This window comes from Pongo pygmaeus, chromosome 16 (genome assembly GCF_028885625.2).
Source record: "Pongo pygmaeus isolate AG05252 chromosome 16, NHGRI_mPonPyg2-v2.0_pri, whole genome shotgun sequence".
NCBI classification, from domain to species: domain Eukaryota; kingdom Metazoa; phylum Chordata; class Mammalia; order Primates; family Hominidae; genus Pongo; species Pongo pygmaeus.
In genome coordinates this window covers 91229966-91245511 of record NC_072389.2, presented here as the reverse complement: position 1 = coordinate 91245511, position 15546 = coordinate 91229966, and the positions used below count along the sequence as shown (strand labels likewise).

Sequence of the window (15546 nt, the reverse complement as noted above, 5' to 3'; positions counted from 1 at the left end):
TTCTGCTAGGATTTTGAAATACAGCAACCAATCATTTCATATTTAAACCAGAGCTGATAGTTACAAATTTAAAAGAGGTTCTGAGTTTATTTCCCTTTTCTTTTAATTTGGGGAACCTGTAGTAAAATATTTTATTATTTACAGCCATACTACTTAACAGTAGTTACTTACAGTATTAATTGTCTCTCCTTTCTCTCTGCAGCCTCCATCCTGCCCTCTATCCACACAAAGGGTCTCAGATTCTTTAAAAACAACCAGTGCTTTTAGTCTGCCTCATGCCATAGGGCCAACATGCAATTCTTAAAGATTCCAGAAAATGAAATATAAAAATATTTTATACATCTTAATTTAGCTATAGCATTTGTGTTCATGAATTAAATTTTCATTTGATTTACTTAACTACAAGATCTAGCACCTTACCAAATTGTTTAAGCATTCTTATGGGTCAACACTGTGGCTGCTTTAGTTCCAGTTAGGGCAGAAGCCCGTCTGGAGTCTCACAGCAAAGTTTCTAAATTAGGACACCACCTAGTGGGGGATGCTGAAGACCCAAACAGAACACCAAAGGCCAGTGAATATTTTTGTGGGGGTGTGGGGATAGGGGTAGGGCTCATCTTCTGCTACTACGTATTTTTTCCTGAAACCCCAAAGTGAACATAAAGTAGCAGCATGTGAATGGACACTGGTTAATGACTCACCAATGATCAATTTTACTCTCTGCAGAGAACACAAGGTACTAAGTGAAAATCAAGGGTTCTTTGTCTTCCTAGGTGTGCCATTATCTCACTGAGCAACTTGGGAGATACAACTTTGACCCTCTAGACCAAGATTTCTAGAATGGAAAAATGAGAGAGATTCAACGCTAGGTCATATCTGAAGATCCTTCTTGCTCTAATATTATATACTGCCAGTCTGAGATTAGGAAGTTATCACATGCCATACAGTTCATAGGATACAGTAGTTTCAGAGGAGAAAGAAAAGGGAATTGAGACATTCTCTTAAAACTTGCAGAAAACATTATTCCTGCACAATGACACTTTCTACCTTTGTTCTTCACATGAAATGGGAAGGAAGGAAAAGTTTACCACAGTCAACAATTTTCATTAATCTAAACTTAAATATAGTGATCCATCCAGAGTTACACATATGTTGGTGGTAAAATGTATTCGAATACAGATAAAACATTTAGCCTCCACTTGAGCAACTCCTATCTGCTTAGATAATAGACTGCTTCAAATAAGACGAATGAATATTTGAGAGGTGAAAGAAGAAAATACTTTACAACAGCTGCAAAGGCATTGTCTCCAATTAGGCTTTCCTTGTACTATGGCTCCAGGAGAAGCAGGTCTACTGTTCCCTCCTAGCATTCACTGACATCCAGATTTGAAGGTTACAAGACAGTAAAAAGGATAAAGGAGAAGGAGAGACCTAGAAGGCCATAACCACCATTTCTTTTCAAATTAGTAGCAAGCAGTAGCCAACAGCTCCTTTTCTTAATCCTTTACTGTCTTTGCAAGAAGAAAACTTAAGACAATTTAACTGGCAGCAGCAAACTGACAATAATAGCAACAATTAAAATAACAACAAACTAATATGGAACAATATAAGAAAAAAGTATCTTCGTAAACTTGTGCTCTTTACAGGAACAAGGTCTCATGGATCATACACACAAATGTTAAATTCTACTAAAATTACCAACAGCTTTGTGAAATAAAAGGAGGGAGGAAGGAAGAAAGGGAGATGGCAGAATCAAAATTTCAGTTGGGAAAACAGTGACAGGATAGTCTAATCTTGAGGACAAGTCTTCTGGAGCAAGATTTATTAACCACAGCATTTATTGAATACCTCCTGTTTGCCAGGTGCTTCCACAGGTACAATTTCATTGATTCCTCATAAAAAGCTACAAGGTGAAATTTTACTGTCTATTTTACAGATGAGGAAAAGTAGCACTCAGAGTTTAAATCAGTTATACAACCTCACACAGCTAATAAAACAGATTTGCTTTAAACTCAGTTGTGTAAATCAGTTCTTTCCACTACATCTTATTTTGCCATTTGATAAATCCCCCAAGAAATGAAACTATAACAGAGAAAAGTTAGTATTTGAGGAAAGAAAACTTGGGATTCATTACTCATAATCAATATTCCTACATTTGATTTTACATAAATGCTAAAGGACAGAAAAACATGTTATTTTTTTTTAAATAAAAATGCCAAGTGATTCTTAATTTTACATTAAACAGACTCAACTTCTCTGCCAACATTTCAATATTTGATATTCCACTTTTAAAAAGTTTCTCACTATAGTAATATCTTAAAAAAATCAGAATGAACAAACCAAACATACAGACTAAAAGATCTCTGGATATTGACAATTGCTACCCAAGTCTTCCTGAAAATGAACAGATACACTGATCTGGCTTTTCTCTTTGGAGCAAACATCCGTTATTTCTTTTGGCAGCATTTCAGATATTTAAAGATGGCCGTCGTGCCTCACCACCCTCTTCAGGCTTCTCTTTCGAATCATGATTCCCACAACGGTTCCTCAGACAACAGAGTACCTGAGTGCTCTCTAGTTAGTGTACTTCTTGTGATGTGGATGCCCCAAACAAAATCCTCTGACACGGTGCACACTGGGATGACTAAGATCAAACTGGTTTTCTTAACACACATACCACACCGCTAGAAGGATAAGCTTATTGTGAAATAAACTTACTTTCCATACATTTTCTTTCAGTGTGACTTAGAGTATCAGGTCTCCTTTAAACTATAATCTTGTGATTTTATTTTAAAACCTACTTTATAGCTTTCTGTATAGATATATTCTCCCACATAAATTCTCATTTGTTTTAAAGTTACCATTTTAGCCTGAATAGAGTATAGTGAATCTAAATTCCATCACTGAAATAACAGCTGTTTCTCCAAACTCTGTATCATTTATAAATCTGAAGAGCAAGGCTAATGATGGAACCCAGAATTATATCACTAAAAGCATCCCCTGGTAGGACATCTGTCCATCAATCAGCACTCCTAATATATATATATTTTTAGACGGAGTCTCGCTCTGTCGCCCAGGCTGGAATGCAGTGGTGAGATCTTGGCTCACTGCAAGCTCCACCTCCCGGGTTCATGCCATTCTCCTGCCTCAGCCTCCTGAGCAGCTGGGACTACAGGCGCCCGCCACCACACCCGGCTAATTTTCTACGTTTTTAGTAGAGACGGGGTTTCACCGTGTTAGCCAGGATGGTCTCGATCTCCTGACCTCGTGATCCGCCTGCCTCGGCCTCCCAAACTGCTGGGATTATACGCGTGAGCCACCGCACCCGGCCCCAGCACTCCTAAGATTAAGTAAAATGCTGGTCTATCAGCTACAAAGCCAACTGAATTCTAAGTCCCATTCCTCCATCTTCTATACAATACACAATAATTAGTAAAACTTCTTCCTGAAATTAATACATACTAAATGTATGGCATTCTCCTATGCAACCTATCAAATAATGCTATCCAAAAGGGAAATGAGACACTACTCATGCAGTGTACTGTTTGATAACCATTTATGTTGTCTATTTAAAACCAGATCCTAATGACTGTTGTATTTGATAAAACTGTAAGCCATATTTACTCATAGTTTTGAATCTTCTAACAACATTTCTTTTTAGCATGACCACAAGAACATAAGACAGTCCAGCACTGACAAATAAAAACAAAAACAAAAGCTACTTCATAATAGTACAATGACACAAGAACTTCTTCTCACATGTAGAAATATTACCAATTTAATGAAGCCCATAAGTGCAAATTTTTGAGTAAAATTACTATAAATAATAGCATCCCTTTTAAGGCATTAAGGTAAGAAGAATATGTTCTCTCCACATTTACTTTTTTTTTCTCTTTTTTTTTTTTTTGTGAGACAGGGTCTCACTCTGTTGCCCAGACTGGAGTGCAGTGGTACAATCTTGGCTCACCACAACCTTCGCCTCCCAGGCTCAAGTGATTCTCCTGCCTCAGCCTCCTGAGTAGCTGGGGATTACAGGCACGTGTCACTACTACCCAGCTAATTTTTGTATTTTTAGTAGAGACGGGGTTTCACCATGTTGACCTGGCTGGTCTTGAACTCCTGACCTCAAATGATCCACCCGCCTCGGCCTCCCAAACTGCTGCGATTTACAGGCGTGAGCCACCACGCTTGATCTACTTAAACATGCTAACTATACCACCAAATAGTCAATTCAAATGAATTCACAACCTTATGCTATTTTTCCCACCCAAATAGTTGGTATATATACAAGTGCGTGCAAAATGCGTACGTGATTCAGACAAAACCACCAGTAAAAAAAAAATCTATTTCAGATGGTAATCTAGATCTTGAAAAGTATTTATTATGAGTTAATTTTTAAACAGGTTTACTGAAGTATAATTTACATATAATAAACTGCACCTATTCAAAGCACAATAAATGTTTCATGTATTGTCAAATTTTCCTAAACATGTTTTTAAGATACATTAGAATTTTTAAAACCTGAGGGCCAAGAACACTAAACATGGCAAACTGAGTAACTAACAATTTCAACAACAACCAGGAAATTTCACATGGAAAATTTGTGACATTATTGGGACTGTATAGTACAACTCCATGTCACTGCCCTAAATCTTCAATAAGCTTTTCAGTAAAGTTTAATCATTAGGCAAATATTTATTAAACATGTACGCTTGGCATTGAGGACACGGCAGTGAACAAAATGGACATTAAATAATTACAATCATGTTTGAAACTGGCCCTTACAGTATATTACTAATCTGAGACTTGATGGAAGGCTTAATAGGAATTAACCAGGCAAAGGGTGTATATGTGTGGATGGTGCTGTAGGGAGGCAGGCAAGGAAAGCCAGAGAGACTGACTGGTGTCTAAGTTCAGGCAGAAGACTGCATAAGGCCCAGAGGGAAGAAAGAGCACAGAGACAAAGGATGAGGCCAGCCCCAGCTGAACATGTTACTTGTGTTCACAAGTGTATTGTCGCTACAATAGGAAAAGCAATCGAAGAATTGTTAGCAAGGGAAAGGCAGGATCGCATCTGTATTTCAAAAATATTTTTTTCTGGAATACGCTCAAAAGACAGGAGGGAGCAAGCCTAGAAACAGATGAGTTAGAAAGCTGTTAGAGAAGTCAGATGAGAAATGATGGTAGCGTGAACTCAGGTGCTGAAAGCAGAGCTCAAGAAAAGAAACCGAGAGTCCAAAAATATTTAACATTAACAGGATATTGGGCATTGGGGTGGGAGCAGAAGTAAAAGAAGTGCGATGACGGACTAGGTTTCTGTCCTGAACAACTAGGTGAAGGGCGGAATGCGCAGAAGTAGGTGGCAGGGAGAGATTAGATGATGAATTCACTTTTAGACACAGTGAATCTGAGACATGGTACCTCAGAGATATCTGAGCAGAGCCATGGCAGCCAGTTGAAAGTGTGTGACTGGAACTCAGGGGAATGGCTGGGGTTGGGCATTCAGATTTGGGAATTAACACACAGAGGTGGCATCAAGGAAATTAAATGGAGAAAGTATTTCAAAGAAAGGATAGTAAACAGTGCGAAACGCTGTAAAAAGGTCACGCAAATACAAGATCTGGATTTTGCTAGGCAAATATTTCGCAGATCTTGGTGGGGGTCGTTCTGGTGTAGCTGTAGACTGATGAAAACTGGATTAAATATTCTACCACTTCACAGGGGAAAACTGAGGGGTTTTGCGGGGAGGAGAGTGGGGGGTGGAGTTTCGCTCTTGTTACCAGGCTGGAGTGCAGTGGCACGATGTTGACTCACTGCAACCTCTGCCTCCTGGGTTCTAGTGATTCTCCTGCCTCAGCCTCCCAAGTAGCTGGGATTACAAGCGCTTGCCACCACACCCGGCTAATTTTTTTATTTTTAGTAGAGACAGGGGAGTTTCACCATGTTAGCCAGGCTGGTCTTGAACTCCTGACCTCAGGTGATCCACCCACCTTGGCCTCCCAAAGTGCTGGGATTACAGGCCTGAGCCACCACGCCCGGCCCTTAAGCTCTATCTGTATACTAATTCTTCGGAGTTTTCTCTTAAGACATTTTTTTCCTTTAGAGAAAGTGCCTTAAGTGAATCCTTATATAATGGTTGCTATAAGATTTCTAACCTGACAATAAATACTTTAGATTGTTAAGAACTTTAAGAAGTAAACAAAACACTGACAGAGAAAAAGGGATCGTTAACAAGAAGTGAGTTCCATGCATCACGACTATCCTTTTGTATACTTTTGATTGTGTCAAAGAGATCCTGCCATAGAAACCAAAATAAAACACTTGAATACACATACTGCTGTCTTGGTCAGGAATACAAACAAAGGTTTCATATAGCTGAAGGAGAGAGGCAGGGTGGACACGTGTTTTGGCAAGGAAATGGAAAAAGAAGGGAAGAGGCAACAAGTGAGAAACTCCTTTTCCATATGATCATCTACGGAAATAAGAACAAACCTCATTCCATAAAAAACAAAGGCAATGAGGTAAAAGGAAACAATGCTGACATTTACTGACCATAATTCTGTAATGGGATCTCATTGTCATCAGCATGCCACGGTCAATTAGTAGCAAACTAATGAATATTAGCCAAATTTCTTTACCCATTCAGCAAATACTTAAGTGTCTGTTGTAGGTGAGTTGCCCTGTAAGGTGTTATGAGAGATATACAAATACATAAAACATTTTTGAGTCCTCAAAGAAAATACAGCAGGAGCAACTGTATGAAACAGAAACACAAGACAGCTTGGGTAGGTAGTACAGATGAAAAGCAGAATTTCAGCAAAAGGAAGAGGATCTCTGGCTGAAGTGATAAGAAAGAAAAGATGCTGTTTTAAAATGGAAGGAAACAGAGAAAATGGAAGAGAGGAGGTGGGTGTTGTATATGAAGAGTGTGAGTGAAGGTAAAGATGTTAATGAACACCAGGTATGACAGAGGAATACCACGATGTCTGGTTACATGCATCAGATTCGTGCAAGGGACTGCTATGACATCAGGTAGGAAAAGCATTAACAGCATAGGTTATACAAACAGATGATGCAAAAAGAAAAGTACCATGTGATCTAGGAATCCCACTACTGGATATATATCCAAAGAACATGAAATCAGTATTCACTCTCATGTTTAGTATACTGTTCACAATAGCCATGATACGGAACCAAGCTAAGTGTCCATCGACAGATGAATGGATAAAGAAAATGCGGTACATATACACAATAGAATATTATTCAGCTATAAAAAATAATGAAATCCTGTTATTTATGGCAAGATGGATGAGCCTGGAGGACACTATGTTAAATGAAATAAATCAGGCACAGAAAGACAACCACCGTAAGATCTCACTGATAATGTGGAATCTAAATAAGTTGATTTCACAGAAATAAAGAGTACAATAGTGGTTATTAGAGGCTGGGACAAGGATGGGGAGAAGAGAATGGGGAGAGGTTGCTCAATGGGTAAAGAGTCATAAGAGGAACAAATGTAGTGTTCCACCACACCGAAGGGTGACTATATTTAGCAATAATATATTGTATATTTCAAACTAGCTGGAAGAGAGGATTTTGAATGTTTTCGCCATTAAGAAATAATTAATGTTTGAGGTGACAGATATGCTAATTATCCTAACTTGATCATTATACATTGTATACATGTACCAAAATATCACACTGTACTCCATAAATACATACAACTATGTGTCAATTAAAAATGAAAAAAGCATATGATGTTATGCTAAAGAGTTTAAGACTCTATTCAGGGGCAATAGGGAGCCAGTGAAGATGTCTGAACAAAGAAGTGATATGACTTAGGCTGTCATTCAGAAAGGCAGTACAAAAGTCTTTAGCTTCATCCAGTCTAATCTCTCTTATCTGGATTTCAGACTACTCCATGACCCTTAACCAATCTCATTTTCTATTGTTCTTCAAGATAAAGCCTAATTGTGTCTCAAGGTTCCACAATCAGAATATGGTTCTTCCTACTTCGATGCCCCCGGCTCTTAGAACAATCATGGTTTCTGGAATTCCCTCTCTTGCCTATCCACCTTAGTCAAAGTCCATCCTTTAATTCTACTTTCCCAATTCAGCTCTCTCTACCTAACCCTCCTTACAATGCTCTCCTTTGAACCACCATGGGGCTTAGACTCTGCCTTGCTGACTCTATGGTGTCCTGCCCTGTACTGTTCATTGCTACTACATGTTGGTCTGATTCCAAGCAAATAATAATTGCCTTAAAGGCAACAGCCATTTCTTAAATTTCTCCAGAGTGCCAAAAATGGTATGAGACATCCAAAGTGAGATGAATAACTAATAATGTCTTTGTTTACCACCATAATCACAACCCTAAGACTTCCAAATGGCTGACCAAATTTAGTTATTAAACAAGGAGAGAAAGTAATTTTGTCTGAAGTAGTTTCTTTATTAGAAGAACACTCCTAGCCAGACACAAAAACTCCTGCTCAAAATAACCACAACCCAAGGAAAATATGAATCCCAAATAAAATAAAAATGTATTACTTTAGGAAATTACTTGACTTCTTATTTTTCTCTTCACTGCAAAAGGAATAGCTCTAGCATAGTCACACAGTCAGACAAGCCAAAAGATGATTCAGCTTCCCATGGAAGACTTCCCTCATCCCTCCAGGCAAATATACACCATTGTACAGTCATGCTCTCCAAAAAATGCAGAGGTACAACTTGCTCTTTTTATCAATCTTCCAAAAAAACAAAGCAAAGGGGAAAAGAGAGAAGTCCTTCATGAAAAAGCCTATTTGTCAACACTGCTGCCAGGTTAATTCTGGCATTCACTCATATTCAAAGCAATAAACTTGCTTCTGTTCATTCAGAGACTATTATTTGGAGCTTGTATTTTGAGAATTTTACTTAACTAGAACACATATTTTAATCTTCTGGAAATTTTTAAGAAAGTACAATATAACTCTGTTTACTTTAGATTACACTGTAAACATTTGCTTTGGAAGGGTTATCACAAAAATACATTTAAAGAGTGGAGAATGCTCCTTTACTTAAATACATACTAGCAGAGATGTCTCATACAGGAAACACCAAAGGAAATGAAGGGACAAATGAGTGGCTTAGTGACTCTATTAAGCTAGCATCATGGTTAAAAGCATGAACTCTGGAGCTAGACGGCCTTAAGCAAGTTATAAAACCTTTCTGTTCCTAAGTTTCTCACCTATAAAACGGGGATAAAAATAAAGGCAAATGGTTAAAAAAAAAAGTTGTGAGCAATAAATGAATTAATGTATGTTACATTTTTGTCTTATTTTTTAAAAGGAGGTATTTAAGTCAGCCTACAAGGGTGCACATAAAATAAAACCAAGTAACTATGGTAAATTCTGACTCAAGTCAGAATGGAAAGAACAAAACACTTTTGCTTTCAATCAGACTGCCATATCCCCTCTGGATCTATTTTGTACCATGATGCAGGAAAGCAGAGGGAAAAGTGAAGTTTTCTGATTCTCTGATAACTAGAGAAGGTAGGGAGCTACCTCAAAAACTAAGAATAAAGGAACTACTAAGTATCTGAAGCTGTTTTACAAAGAAGTACTTCTTTAAAAGCCAAGACAGAACTAGAACACAGATCGAAGAGTTAAGTTTCAAAAAAAAGAAAAAAGCCTCCTCATCTGAGGCAAAGGGAAAGAAGAAAAGACAGATATTTATAGATTTTTCCTGGCCAATTCCCAAGTGCCTAATTTGGATTGAACTTAAAATGTCCCCGAAACAATCCCCACCCAGAAGGCTGAAATACTAGTGTGACCCATTGGGGTAAAGAGCATCTAGCTCTGAGAGGTGATCCTGGGAAAGAAGTCTTGCACCATGACCACTTCTCTGGCCTCTTCTCTCACCTTTCCTTGCAAGATTCTTCTACTTCAGTCACACTCGTCAACTTACTGTTCTCAGACTGTTTTACACCTGGCTGCCTCCATGTCCTTGACCTTGCCATGATGTTCTTCCCAGTCTAGGCAAAACTGGAAAAGTCTTTAAGATCTCTTCAACTGCAGACACCCCCATGATGCCTCCACCAAACACCTCAGTCAAAAAACTGGCCTATCTTGCCTCTGACTCCATTAGAACTGTGTTAGCACTCATCCATCAATTATCACAGTTACGTAGGGGCCTGTTGTACAAGTCTCGTGGAACAAGACATCTCCTGTTTCTTTGGATTTCTTAGCATTCAACAAATGGCTTCTGTGTAAATAAAAATATATCTCTGAAAAGGATCTTTCAGGTAAAGAAACCCATGCTCAAGGGTAGATCAAACCTGGGCTGGGCACTGTGGCTCATGCCTGTAATTCCAGCACTTTGGGAGGCTGAGGCGGGCGGATCACCTGAGGTCAAGTGTTCAAGACTAGCCTGGCCAACATGGTGAAACCCCTTCTCTACTAAAAATACAAAAATCAGCTGGGCATGGTGGTGGGTACTTGTAATCCCAGCAACTCAGGAGGCTGAGGCAGGAGAATTGTTTGAACCCCAGAGGCAGAAGTTGCAGTGAGCCAAGATCATGCCACTGCACTCCAGCCTGGGTGACAGAGCAAGACTCCATTTCAAAAAAAAAAAGTAGATCAAACCAGTGCAGAAAATCTAGATTCAGAAGCTCCTTTATTTAAAAATGTAAAATAAACCATAAATTTCTGACACACAGATATGCACTAAAGAAAAAGGGCATTACTCTGCCCACTACAAACAAATGGTACTAGTAGTTAGACCTTATAAATACATGAGATCTATCAGAAATTTATCATTAAATGGAAGATATTCTGTCTACCCTTAATGCTGTTTTAAAAATTTTAATCCACTTTACTGAGGCATGATAGAAATACAAAAAGTTATGTATATTTAAAGTACACAACTTGATAAGCTTGAAGACTGAATGCTTTTTTAAAATATAAATGAAGTTTGGGTGGGTTCCATAAAATTATCCATCCTTGAGATACATCTAAATACATATTGATTTTTATATTATTTTATTTGTTCACAATTATTTATAAGCTTATATCCTAGTACCTTTTCAAAACAATTTTATTTTAAGTTAAAGGCTACATGTGCATGACTTGGGAGGTTCGTTACATAGGTAAATACATGCCATGTTTGTTTGCTGCACCTATCAATCCATCAACCCAGGTATTAAGCCCAGCATGCATCAGCTATTTATCCTGATGCTTTCCCACCTCCCACCTCACCCACTAACAGGCCCCAGTGTGTGTTGTTTCCCTCCCTGCATCCACGTGTTCTCATTGTTCAGCTCCTACTTGTAAGTGAGAACATGCAGTGTTTGGTTTTCTGTTCCTGTGTTAGTTTGCTGAGGATAATTGCTTCCAGCTCCATCCATGTCCCTGCAAAAGACCCTAAGTGTGCAAATATCTCCTTCTGGAATTTACATGAATGTTCTACAACTGTTCCCAGTGAAACTTTTAAATATCTCTCCACAAAATGGTAAATTATTCGAGACGAAGTTTCATGAAAGCATTTTGATAATTTCTCAAATAATAAAGGGATGTATGTGTGTGTTTAATGGCTCAGAAGCTTGCAAAGCGCTGACTGTCGGGAATAGTTTATCTAGGAAATTAGGTAATCCATGGGGATTAAGAGCATTAATTATTATCAGGGCCACCCATGAGCTCTTAGTGCAGCACTGAGCAGGAAACATGTAAGTTGTCCCTCCAACTAGCCATCTATAGATTATTAACATCTCTCTTCTGACTGCCCTATGAAGATGTTACAGTAAACATCAGGGGTATTCAAGAGCTTAGCATATGGTTTATTGTTAAGAAGAACTTCCTAAATCTTCCTAATCTTTCTTTCATATAAGTAGGTTTTTCCTGGGTCTGAATTCTAATGGCTCTATGCATCTAACTCTCATTCTGATGAACCTAAGAAGCTTTTGAAGGCCAGGTGCAGCGGTTCATGCCTGTAATCCCAGCATTTTGGGAGGCCAAGGTGGGTGGATCACCTGAGGTCAGGAGTTCGAGACCAGCCTGACCAACATGGTGAAACCTCATCTCTACTAAAAATACAAAAATTAGCTGGGAGTGGTGGCGGTGCCTGTAATCCTAGCTACTCAGGAGGCTGAGGCAGGAGAATTGCTTGAACCTGGGAGGCAGAGGTTGCAATGAGCTGAGATTGCAGCATTGCACTCCAGCCTGAGTGACGGAGCAAGGCTCCAACTTAAAAAAAAAAAAAAAGCAGCAGCAGCAGCAGCAGCTTTTGATTGGTTCCATTTCATTACTGAGTCAATTATCCAAATTCTACACAGACAGAAAGATGAATCACCTCTCTTGGTTCAGTCCTAAATACTCATTTTAATGGGTTATCAATGAGGACCTTCCTATTCTTCACCTAATTTTTAGCTGCAACTCCTGCCACAGTGATTAAATCAGCTTTTCAACCTCAACTTACAAAACTTAAATCTTCAAATATATTTGTTATGTAAATAGGAAATAGTTATTTTTTTAAAAGTGACCTATTTAAGGTTGTCAGTGCCCTGAAGGAGAGAAAATAATAAATGAAGTAAATACTGTATCCCCTTATGCAGAGTTCACTGAAGCAATACTTACAGAAAACTGTCAACTAACTAGAGATCAGCCTTGCCGAAGTTCTTCCTGTGTCCCTTTTTCTTTCGAGACACTCAACATACATCAGACATTATAAATGCCTGCCATGTGTGAGACATGTGACAAGTCACTGTGCATGAAAATATGGCTGAAGCAGAGTCACTGGCAGGAGGCAGCAGAGCTCCCAGTGCAGTACTTAGTGAGGCACATGAGATACACTGCAATTCCACTGGGTCTGTTCCAGCGTGGGGAAGGAGAAGAGTACAACAGGAGGCCTGAGAGAGCGAAGAGGACACCACAGGTAACACTGCACATCAGGGAAGTGCTTTAAAGAAGGAAAGAGTACCCATGTCGACTCCAGAGATGCATTTCAGGCACAGAATACATTGAGTGAATACAACAATAAATTTCAAATAATAAGGGGGTTCTGGTGAGGCTGGCAGCTGGACTGTGGGGTGAAACAGTATAGCTGATGGGACTGTACAAGTAATCTTCAGACAGATTGTAAAGTCCATGTATGCCACATCACAAAGTTTAAAAACCAAGGAGCTATTTAATTTACTTTGAGCAAGAATCTGCAACATGGGCTAGACCAAGTGGTTCTCAAAGCGCAGTCTGCAAAACCTTGAGGAGACCTTTTCACGGTGTCTGTGTGATCAAAACTATTTTCATAGTAATACTAAGATGTTACTTGCCTTTTTACTGTGTTGACATCTGCACTGATGGTGCCTTAGCACAAACCAAGGCATTGGTGCCAAAATGAATCAGGAGTCATTATAGTCTTCACTGCCATACTCTGAGTACACACCTTTTTAAAATTCTGTGTGACAAAATGGGAAGCAAACACAAAATACTTCTGTGTATGTGATGTGATGCCTGTCTTGAGAAAAATCACTTGTACAGTTATTTTAAGTTGTGAGCTAAACTGCTTTTCTCAGGAAACAACGCTTTACTTAAAAGAATGACTGACAAATAATGGTTATTCAGAACTTGGAGTATTTTCTTAGAACCTGCTTCTCAAGGGAAACAACTGACAGTATTTATAGTTGATGATAAAATTCAGACTTCAAATGAAAATGAAAATTCTGGAAAGCCTGTAGTTGTCACTATGAGTTTGCCAATTAACCAATACTTAAAGACATTTCTGATGAGACTAGTAGCAATATTAATAAATTTGAGTTTCTGATATTGTAGAATGAAACATTCAACATTTGGAAGAGTTGTATTACTCAGTGAATCAATATTTTCTAAATGACCAATGTAGGATTTTACAAAATTATGCATGAGTAAAAGATTCATTGAAAGTATGATAGGCTGGGCACAGTGGCTCACGCCTGTAATCCCAGCACTTTGGGAAGCTGAGGCGGGCGGATCACTAGGTCAGGAGTTCAAGACCAGGCTGGCCAATATGGTAAAATCCCATCTCTACTAAAAATACAAAAATTAGCCAGGTGTGGTGGTACACATCTGTAATCCCAGCTACTGGAGAGGCTGAGGCAGGAGAATCGCTTGAATCCAGAAGGTGGGGGTGGCAGTGAGCCAAGATTGCACCACTGCACTCCAGCCTGGGTGACAGAGCAAGACTCTGTTTGAAAAAAATAAAAAATAATAAAATATGAGATAGACCAGACCCGGCACAGTGGCTCACATCAGTAATCACAGCACTTTGGGAGGCTGAGGCGGGAGGATTACCTGAGATCAGGAGTTCAAGACCAGCCTGGCCAACATGGAAAAACCCCATCTCTATTAAAAATACAAAAATTAGCTGGGTATGGTGACCCACGCCTGTTATCTCAGTTGCTTGGGAGGCTGAGGCACAAGAATGCCTTGAACCTGGGCGGTAGAGGTTGCAGTGGGCCGAGATTGTGCCACCGCACTCCAGCCTGGACGACAGAGTGAGACAGAGTACAAAAAATTCAATGATATGATTTCAGATTGCACACTGAAAGTAGCTTTAAAGAACCTACTATTTGTCAATTCTGATCTAGTATCAAAGAATATCACAATTATTTGAGAAAACTATTAAGGCAGTTCTCCCTTTTCTAAGCATATACCTGTATTTGCTGAATTTTCTTTATATACTTCAACTAAAACAATATATTGCAATAGGCTTAATGCATAAAAGATGTAAGAATCCAAATATTTTATATTGTCAGAAATTAAAACAATACCACTCCTCTAAATTTGTTTGGAGAAAAGTAATTTTTTGTAGAAAAAATATTCTTTATAAAAATATAATTTTAATAATTAGTTTATTGTAGTAAATGAATTAATAAATATTTTTTAAATTTCTCAGTTTTAATTTCTAATACAGTAAACATTTCTAGATATAACCTATATAAACAAAAGCTCTTTGGGGCTCTTAATTTTTAAAAATGTAAAGAGATGTTAAGACCAAAGAGTTTGAGAACTGATGGGTTATAAGGAATACAAGAATAGCTGGAAGAAAAAACGCACACACACACACACACACACACACACAAACAAAGAATTCAGGTGAGAGAAGATGAGAGTATGAGTTCCCTAAATTCGCAGTTTAATGTGATAAATCTACTGTCTCAGAGAAAAAAAGCTTTTCTTGTTTTGGGGGAAAAGGATAGAATCTTGGATGAGAGCTTTCTAACTTAACAGACTGTATGAAAGCTAATGCCTTTAGTTATATGTGAGATTAGGTCTAAACAATTTCATAACATTATGAATGACGCTGGTGAATTAAGAGTAATTACAGCAAGAACAATAAACAGAGATGGTTTTCTGAAGAGCAAATAAAATTATTTAGGAAAAGACTTTTGATGACCTATGTGCTAATGAAGTTAACTGAAAGGTACTTCCTAAGGGACTATATGGCTGAGTAAGTCTCATTCCATTTTTGAAAGACCAAGGCAAATGGTAAGCTGACATGAGTAACTCTTTCTAATGCAAGTTCCTGAATTATTACTTGGAT

At 38.4% G+C, this 15546-nt stretch overlaps 1 protein-coding gene across 32 annotated transcripts in view; it reads right to left on the bottom strand.

The window, feature by feature from the left end:
- Window positions 1-15546, bottom strand: part of AKAP13 (A-kinase anchoring protein 13) — a 355124-nt gene that overhangs the window by 128205 nt on the left and 211373 nt on the right. The window lies entirely within an intron of this gene.